The 10,152-nt window shown below is 34.1% G+C and overlaps 1 long non-coding RNA gene across 1 annotated transcript; it reads right to left on the bottom strand.

Annotated features, from left to right (window-relative positions):
* Positions 1-2,428: 2,428 nt before the first annotated feature.
* On the bottom strand, positions 2,429-4,770 carry LOC106880616 (uncharacterized). Its single transcript, XR_001410762.3, has 3 exons — positions 4,647-4,770; positions 2,788-2,869; positions 2,429-2,508 (listed from the first exon to the last, which is right to left on the bottom strand). It is a non-coding gene; the product is annotated as an uncharacterized LOC106880616 (long non-coding RNA).
* Between the last annotated feature and the right edge of the window lie 5,382 nt (positions 4,771-10,152).

A 10,152-nucleotide genomic window follows, 5' to 3' on the forward strand; every position in this document is an offset into this window, starting at 1 on the left:
TTTTTTTTTATAATGTTTCTTCTGACGTTGGCAAGTTTATTACTGTCTATGTAGGGTCTTACTGCAAGGTGTTTCTGTCTCCAGTTTAAGTAGGTTTGTACAGTATTAGATTTATCTGTAGGGAAATATATGGCACGGTAGAAGGCTCTAAGAACTTCTTTATTATCTTCCCTAGACCATTTTTCATTCTTTTTCTTTTGGTTATTTGATGACGAGCATGGATGGCCATCTGTTGGAATATTCCGGTTGTGGGGTGCTTCCAGCTCCTGTGTGTCGGGAAGATTTGAACCAGTAGCAGATTTCTCGTCTCGGATCTGGTTCATTATCCGAGTAAGTGGTCCTTTATAATCCGGTCTATGACCATTGCGGTTTATATTTTGTTTTATTAACAGTGAGGCATAACAAGCTTCGACGTTGACGCTAGGGGACGGATCTGTCTGTTATTATTATTATTATTATTATTATTATTATTATCATTATCATTATTATTATTATTATTATTATTATTATTATTATTATTATTATTATTATTATTATTAAGGCAGTGAGCTAGCAGAATCAATAGCACACCAGGCAAAATGCTTTGCACCATTTTGTCCATCTTTACATTCTGAGTTCAAATACTGCCGAGATCGATTTTGCTTTTCATCCTTTCGGAGTCAATTAAATAAGTACCAGTTATGCACTGGGGTCGGTGTAATCAACTTAATCCCCTCCTCCAAGCTGCCCTTGTGGCAAAAATTTGAAACCGTTGTTGTTGTTGTTGTTTAAGGTGGTGAGCTGTCAGAATTGTTAGCACACTGGGCAAAATGCTTTGTGGCATTTTGTCCATCTTTATGCTCTGAGTTCAAATTCAGCCAAGGCCAGCTTTGTCTTTCATCCTTTCAGGGTTGATAAAATATGTACCAGTGGAGCACTGGAGTTCATGTAATCAACTCACTCACTCCCCCAAACTTGTTGGCCTTGTGCCAAAACTTGAAACCATTTTTTTGTCATCATCATCATTATCATCATCATTATTATAATCGTCATCATTGTCATTATTATTATTATTATTATTATTATTATTATTATTATTATTATTATTATTATAATCATCATCATTGTTATTATCATTATTATTATTACTATTAAGACAATGGATTGATAGAAACATCAAGGCATCAGACAGAATGTCTGGCAGTGTTTATTCAAGCGCTTAACATACTGAAGTCAGCTTTGCCTTTCATCCTTCCAGGGTCAATAAAATGATGTACCATTTTGTATTCAGAGGGAATGATAATCAGCTTACCCACCCCGTCTCCCACTTCATGCTAAATTTTAGACCTTTGGCCATTTTAGGAGCAATTATTACTATTATTACTATTATTGTAGTGATCAATAAGATAAGACGTAATAGAGCATTATTACATAACCATACAGTAAAAATCAATAAGTTAATGGATCTATATTAATTTTATCGATGAACATTCAGTCATTTGAACTTCTTGCTTCATATGAGTGTATCAGTGGTTGTGTATTCCATGGACATGTGTCCCATATTAATGGTTCTTATGTCTATGCAGAATTAGAATGACACATTGTGTGATAAGTACAATCCCTCTGATAGGCTTCTGCATAGTTTTCTTCTACCTAATTTCAATCACTAAGGTTAGATCAATCTGAAGTTGTGGTAGAAGAAGCTATGCTGTGGGACCAATCCCAGAACCTTATGATTGCGAGATGAACTTTGTGACCATTCAGACCTACTGTGTCCCTAATGGAAATAATAATCAACAGATATACTGTGTGGCACAACACACATGCAAACACACACACTCACATATATGCACATAGTATAAGCATATCAAATAATAATACTAATTTATTCATTTTCCTGTAAAGACATTACAAACATGATAAACAAACAAGATATGATAATACATTATGTTTCATATATAGCCACACTAACATAATTATATAATCAGAAGAAATTATTCACCATATATTGATTTCAAATTTTGGCACAATGCCAACAAGTTTAGGGTAAGGAATAAGTTAATTACATCGACCCCAGCATTCAACTAGTACTTATTTTATTGACCCCAAAAAGACGAAAGGCAAATTCAACCTTAACAGAGTTTGAACTCAGAATGTAAAGACAAATGAAATGCTTCTAAGCATTTTACCTGGCATGCTAATGATTCTGCCAGCTCACCACCTTAATATTTCATCTAATATCAATCAAAATTTTAATTACTGAAAATAGAAAGATTTATTCTCTACATATGAGGTTCACATTTTTGTTTATGACAGCATAGTATAGACAACAATAACTTATGCTATTATAGTTAGCAATAACTTTAAGAGACTGTGTGTCTATGCATTTATTCTGTGTGAACAGTTTATATTTGTTATTTTGCTTTGCTTTTTCTACAACAGGCTTCATTTTTCATAAACCTATATCTCAGTCAATATCATTGCATACCGAAGAGAATTGTACTGTCTACATATCTCAATAACTTGCTGCTAAAATAGAAAAAAATTGAAAAACAAAACTGTTTATTATTGTTTCGCCTAGCAATTAGTTATAAAACATTTTGACTTCTCAATGGATTATAAGAAACTAGATAAAATACTAAGGTAATAAATCAGTGAAGCAAACAAATGGAATAAGAACATTGGTGAACGCATCTGTTGGTGATTGGTTATGTCAGATGGAAAGAATGAGGGTATAGATGCACAATTATGGAGATGTTTATAGATGTATAAGCAATAGTATATAAGCTTTAATAACTATATAATTACATTTTTACATAGGTGTAGCCAGGATTTCAACTAATGGAGTCTTCAGTTGTTGAAATGGATTCACCATTAGCCATCTAATTCACTAAAAACACAAAATTAAAATTTATTAGATGATAATAATATCTGTTTGGAGGTGTAGTGGTATTCATTCAAACATGTCTACCTCCCTGCTAGCTGCATATATTCATCTGTTTAACATTCATTTAACATATTTTACCACGCTGACATTGGTTGGACCGACATGCATGCATACATGTATGTATGTATGTATGTATGTATGCATGTATGCATGCATGCCTCTGTGTGTGCATGTGTATCTATGTGTGTATGTGTGTGTATGTATGTATGTATGCCTCTCTGTGTGTGTGTGCATATGCATATGTGTGTGTATATGTATGTGTATGTAGGCATGTATGTGTGTATGAACATATGTATGTATGTACTAAACATATCAAACTTGTCTGCTAGAGACACGTATGTGGTTACATAAATATTTGTAAACATATACATACGCACACATGTTTATATATTTATGTGTATTGTATTGGTGTTGCAATAACCACACCTGCTCCACATCATCACAGCAGGTCATACAATCTTAAAACTTCCTGCCAAAATATTTCTGTATTCTAGACACTTCCACTTCATAATCGTATGGAAACAAATGCACATACTTACAGATGATGAATATAATTTTTTGTTTGGGGAGGGATTCCTATATAAAGATTGAAACATTTTGTAGCTACAAGACTTCTTCTTAAGCATAAGTAATTCAGAGAATACAATCATATTACAAGCTCCTGATTTGCAAATGTCAGATGAATAGGCATCAACGCCTTAAATTAATTTTACCCTTTTCTATGATGTAAATTTCCTAGTTTAAAGTGAAATAGGTGCAGATGTGGCCATGAGGTAAGAAGTTTGCTTCCTAATTTCATGGTTCTGTGTTCAGTACTGTGTGGCACTTTGAACAAGTGTCTTCTACTATAGCCTTAGACTGACCAAAGCTTTGTGAGTGGATTTGGTAGACAGAAATTGAAAGAAGCCCATTGTGTGTGTGTGTGTGTGTGTCTTTTTGTTATTGATTGTCCCTTCACCACTGCTTGACAACTGGTGCTGCTGTGTTTACATCCCCTTAACTTAGTGGTTTGGCAAACAATACCATTAAAGTACTAGGCTTAAAAAAATAAGTTTTGATGGCAGTGCCCCAGCATAGCCACAGTCAAAATACTGAAACTAGTAAAAGATAGAAGATATAAACTTAAACTAACCACCAAAGTTTCATGTTAATTTACATTCCAGACACTAGCTTCATAATGATGAAGTTATTTTATTAAATCCTTAATTATCTTCAAAATTAATTGAAACAAAGGAAGAGTACCTCAACAGAAATATGGTAACCAAAGATTTAATGTTACACACATTCATACAAACAACATCACTGTAGTTATGCACTGTTGGTTACAGTATACTTACTCTCTTTGTTTTGGCTTTCAAATTATGCTATATATACAGGCTAGGTGGGTAGAACAACATTCCCCCTGAACAAGATGCCAATCTGTAGCAGGGTCAGTCATTTACGTGGACTGGAGCAACATGAAATGAAGTGTTTTGCCAGTCTCAGAGTCAAAATCACAATCTTGTGATGATGAATGCAACACCCAAACCTCTAGGCCATGCCCCTTCACGCAAACAACATGAAATAGAGACAAATTTTCAGGAGACTAATGCTGGTTCCAAAGTATGTTTGAATTGCAGCTAAACCAGTTAATTTCACTTCTATATCATAGCTATGATTTCTGAACAGAGACTGGAGAATGACAGATTCTACCAGGTTGATTTAATCTTGACTCACTTACCTGAGGACAAAATCTTCAACAGTGAGTAACTCACAAAGGCTTACAGGATGTTTTTCTTTTCTTGCAAACAGGAACAAAGCTGAATGATTATTTTTAAAAAATGAAAGGTCAAGTCAGCCTGAAAGAATTCATCTCTGTCTTGTGTGTTATATCTAGAAAACATACATATGTATAATGGTAAGTGAAATGATCTAGCTCAACTGGGAATTAAACCTACATTGAAATCAACCTCAATTTGCTGAAAACTCAAAAACTTATAACCTCTGTATGTTGTTTATATGAATCTGTAAATAAAATATAATAATCTGTAAATAAATTAAAGTATCAGTTAAGTACTATTCCCTCTCAACAAATTTCTAGTCTTGTATCTATGAAGTAGTTGTATGCTGTCAACTTAATGTGACAGTCCCCTGAAGGGAATAACACAACTGTTGGTTAGACCTAGGAAGCTGCACTGCTTCCTAGGTCTAACCAACAGTAGTGTTATTCCCTTCAGGGGACTGTCACATTAAGTTGACAGCATACAACTACTTCATCGTATCACTACTGCATAAATCTCTCTGAGAGATTTAGAAATGTATTATTTCTTGTATCTATGTTAGAAATTATAATTTTATCAATCCTAAGAATATGAAAAACAAAACTAAACTTAGACTGTAGAGGGATAAAATTAAAATATTAAAATTAATTTATTCCTGGACTCTGCTGTTCCTGTCACCCTGCAGTCTTTCTGTCTCTTATCTTAATTATAAGGGAAGGGTGTGCAATGTATGTCTGGAGTAAATCACAAACTGAGCTATATAGCAGAAGAATTATTAGAAATATCAGAATCAAAATACAATAATTGAAGATAAGGAAAACACTAGATATGTTTCCTGCCTGATATCATCCCGAAATTGGGCGACTTGCTGGTTGTTGTTGATGTTGTAGCTGCTGTTGTTGTTTAGCAGCAGAACAGAACTATGGACAAAAGACATCTTAATCTTTTTTATATATCAAGTACTATATCATTATGGAAAGTGTTTTCCCTGTTTATGACAGTAAGGTATGATGTGATGGAAATTTAGCTGTTATTTTTAATAGATCGAACGACTACGTAGACGCTTTCTCGTTTGCAACTTGATGAGAACTAGAGCAAATAAATTAGGTAAGACATATAAAGCGTTTGTTTTAATAAGCTTGGTGCAAGGGAAACAACTCGGATAAATTTACTACTTAAAATGACGAATATACACAATACATTATTAGTGTGAGACAGTGCCAACAAAAAGGGGTATTTTTTTGTTATCTCACCCCCATTAAAAACTTGGATTAACTCCCCCGTTTTATGAAAAATATCGATACTTTTGGTTATCTCCCCCACCTTAAAAAAATTGTTTAACCTTCGATAAAACAAAAAAATGAAAAAAAATCAATAAACATGAAAGTTGATAAAATTAATAAACAGGAAAGCTGAAAAAAATTAATCATCTTATTGAATATAATTAACATTTTTATAACAAATCATACCATGCCTATTGAGGAGGCTAAATGCCAACAATGTGTTGAAGCACTGAATCAAAAGGATCTAACACTTTTAATCCAATCTCTTGTCGCCACAAACTCAATTTTTTAGAAGGGAGGTAACACAATTTTTTTAATGGGGTGAGATAACCAAAAAGTACCAAAAAAATTCACATAAAATTACCGAAGAAAAACTTTGCATAATAATAATCCTTTTTTAATTTTGGCATAAGGCCAGCCATTTCATGGCTGGAGTAAGTCGATTAAATTGACACCAGTATTCAACTGGTATTTATTTTACCGACTCCGAAAGGAGAAGTCGCCCTCAACGGAATTTAAACTCAGAACGTAAAGACGAACGAAATGCCACTAAACATTTTGTCCGGTGTACAAACGATTCTGCCATGTTGCCGCTTTCCTCTTAATAATGTAGCATTATTTCTTATGTTTCGATTTTATAACTTTCTGCTGAAATTTGTTGATGATATCAAAGAATTTAAGGTTTCATAAAAGTATTTTTATTTTCTGAAATTGTTTTAGAATTTTAACAATTATTACAAAATAATATTCACATAAGATTCCCATTTCTTCTGCATTTTCAGTTTACCGAAATAAAGATATGATCGTGGTGAGTAAGATCTGTAAGTGAATTTTTTATGCTCTATTCAAATCCTCTCACGGTACTACTAAAGCAGCGCGGACCGAACGCGCAGTCGCGCGTCCGCGCTAGCTAGTTGTGAGTGGTCGATCCTAACCCTAACCCTATTCCTAACCCTAACCCTAACCTTAAACACGTATTCATTTGCACACGCGGGTTAGGGTTAGGATCGACCACTCAAGACTAGCTAGCGCGGACGCGCGACTGCGCGTTCAGGTCCGCGCTGCTTTAGTAGTACCTCCTCTCACTTATTCTAAGCTACTAATACTCTTGGCAAATACATTTATATCAAAATGTTTCATTCTCAACTTCGCTTAATAACAAGTAGCAACTGGAAGTTCTTGGTGTCTACACTAGTATTAAGTTTCTATTCAAAGTTGTAAATATCTTATTTTATGTCCATGTTTTATGCTCCTGAGAAAGGCAGGAACGTCACACAATTTCATTTCCGTTATTCGTATTTCAGAATTTCCTAATCTATTTACTATTGGGAAACTCTTGGGCAAGACTCCTGCCCGTCCCTCGCTCAAACCACCTGTAAAATTTTTTTTTCGACACAACTCCCCACCCACCCACTTTTCCACTACGAGGAGAACGAATCTGCAAAAAACTTAGCAAAAATCGACATTTCTAAATTACCACCCCTACCCCCATTTCCTTCCTTCATTTTTCCCTTTATCCAGAAATTGTTTTTTTTTTTTCAAAATATGCGGAAAAATACGGAGATTATGATTCGGACAAAAATTTCAAAATATTTCTGTACTTACGGTTAGGGTTAGGGTTAGGGTTAGGGTTTTGGGGTTAGGATTTTAGGGTTAGTGTTGCGGAAAAAAGTCGAAAATTGAAGAAGTTGGGGGGGAAGGGGGAAAAATTTAACAATGCCGATTTTTGGCAATTTTCCAGAACCTCCGTATCCGAAAACGGGTATTTTTGGCAAAAAAAAATTTTTTTAATAAACAAATTTGGGAGAAAATGCGGGGTGGGGGTAACGGGCAGAAGTCTTTCCAGCCCTTGAAATACATTCCACATCTCAGGGAGCCCCTACATATAAAAATTATATATCTTTCATTTTTAAGGGTGGGATTCGAAGTAAATAAACTTGTAAATAATTGTAAGTATTGGATTTTTAAAAAATAAAACTATATACGAAAATAGTCGAAGGCTGCCCATCGGACAAGAATCTTCTGTAGGGCAGCTCTCAATGTTTTCTATCCAAAGTATTTTTAACTCAATATTTACATACTATTATTTATAGCTTTGAGTTCCACAGTTAAAAACGAATTATTCACGTCTCTGACAATTTCTAAATTCTAATGACGTAAATATTTTGGTAGAGATGGACTATATGTAATCTGAACCTTTCCCCCCACTCCACTTATTTATTAAATTTTTTTACGGAATCCCACGTTTTAGGCTATGGAGGTTCCGATTCTGAAAAAAAAATTTTGGAAAATTTCAATTCCCCCACCCCCACCAAGCAGGCTATTTACATGCTAGAAATAACAGCCAAATCTCACAAAACTAGTGTTAGGGTTAGGTTTAGGGTCAGGGTTAGGGTTAGGGTTAGGGTTAGGGTTTGAGTTAGGGTTAGGTTTACCCTGTGGATCTATATAAAAACCGGGGGGAGGGGAATCGAAATTTTGAAATTGAGATTTTTGAAAAAAAATTTTCAGAATCGGAATCTCCATAGCCTAAACCGTGGGATTCCGTAAAAAAAAAAAAAAACAAGGGGGGAAAGGTTCAGATTACATATAGTCCATCTGGACCAATATTTTTATTAATCTTTTCCTCTTTTATCTGATTTATAAGGGATTAAACAATTATAAAACTGTCTTTGAAAGTTTATGGCAGTGTTCAACCCATCTGATATTACAAAAGAAGTTTAAGAAATCATGATTTTATTTTGGCCAAATTTTCAATTAAGAAGTTATTTTTCTTGTCATGTCTTACTACTTACTGATCCAAGATTTATTTACCTCATATAATTACGAATACAGAATAAACATTAAAAGAAATTGCTCAAAAACACATTTGCATATAATCAACCTATTTATCACTATTTTTACGTAATCCCTGTTAGGAAGCACTGCTCTATTTTGTTATTGTCTAAAAGAACGTTTTACATTACACACGGGAGATAACTCAGCAGTTTCCCTAAATTTCTATGTTTTAATTAGAATTTCTATCTAGATCAAGTCACTTTCGTTTCTTTCCTGTTTGGTGGTATTTTTTGGGGTATTCTTTCAAGGAAAGATTTCATATATTTCTTCTCCTCGTACCATTTGTCTCCAATTTTTGCCTTTTTACAATAAGTATTTAGTGCCCATGCAGACTGTTGCTCGTCTCATTTAACTGTAGTGATTGTTATTTAGAAATGAGAAATTTATTAATTCCTTTTTATGTCCACTTCTCCATACGAATATTAATGTGTTGGACTTTTTTTTTTTTTTTTGTAAAATTCACAAAAAGAAAAAACAATTATCGATTCCTTTTAAATCTAACAAACAAATCCAGTATTTTATTTACTTTGATGACATCACATGTTTATAAATTACAGTGTCTAAATTAATTTTACATATTGGTTCATCAGTTTTATATTTTCTAATACAGATACAGCAATGTGCATCAGTTTTACTTTTTGACTTAACTTCTGATGGCCTTGTGTCCCGTCCAGAAACAGAAGCTACTTGAACTTTGTATGTTGAGTCTCGACAAGTGATCAAGACTGTTGGCGATTTGTTGTGCTTGAGAAGAGATGTCAAGCTTAGTGAAATTATAGTTGTGGCCAGTGCTAGTGACACATAAAAGAATTCAAGCATCATACATTCTGCTCTTCACTCAGAGAGAGGAGTCTATATCACCAGCAGAAGTAATGGCACCCTAAACATTTTCTGCTCTGTTCTACTACTATGCTTTCAGAATATTGGTGATAAGGTCACCTTGTTAATAGGATCAGTCACCTATTTCTATGGAGCCTTCAAGGCATTTGTAGAAACTCATTTAAAGCTGCTCTTACCGCCACCCAACTCCTGTACATTTGTTACATAGGAAATTTCTACCAACTCCATTTCTACATTCCAAACATGACCACTTCCTACATGGCAGTAGAGTTCTGTGTTTTTCTTGCTTAGAGTTTTGTCTTTGCTTGATTTACTTTTAGACCTCATGATTCTAGGCACTACTTTCTGGTTTTGAACTTTCCATTTAATTATTTTACTGATTTGACTATCAGAACGAGTTGATCAGCATATGAGGTCCCATAGACAGCCAGTCTTAAACTTCCGTTATGGCTTGGAGGACCATAAATAAACAGTAAAGAATTAAGAACTGAGCTCAGATGGACTT

The sequence above is a fragment of the Octopus bimaculoides genome, chromosome 15, assembly GCF_046866305.1.
Source record: "Octopus bimaculoides isolate indiv1 chromosome 15, ASM4686630v1, whole genome shotgun sequence".
Lineage (NCBI taxonomy): Eukaryota > Metazoa > Mollusca > Cephalopoda > Octopoda > Octopodidae > Octopus > Octopus bimaculoides.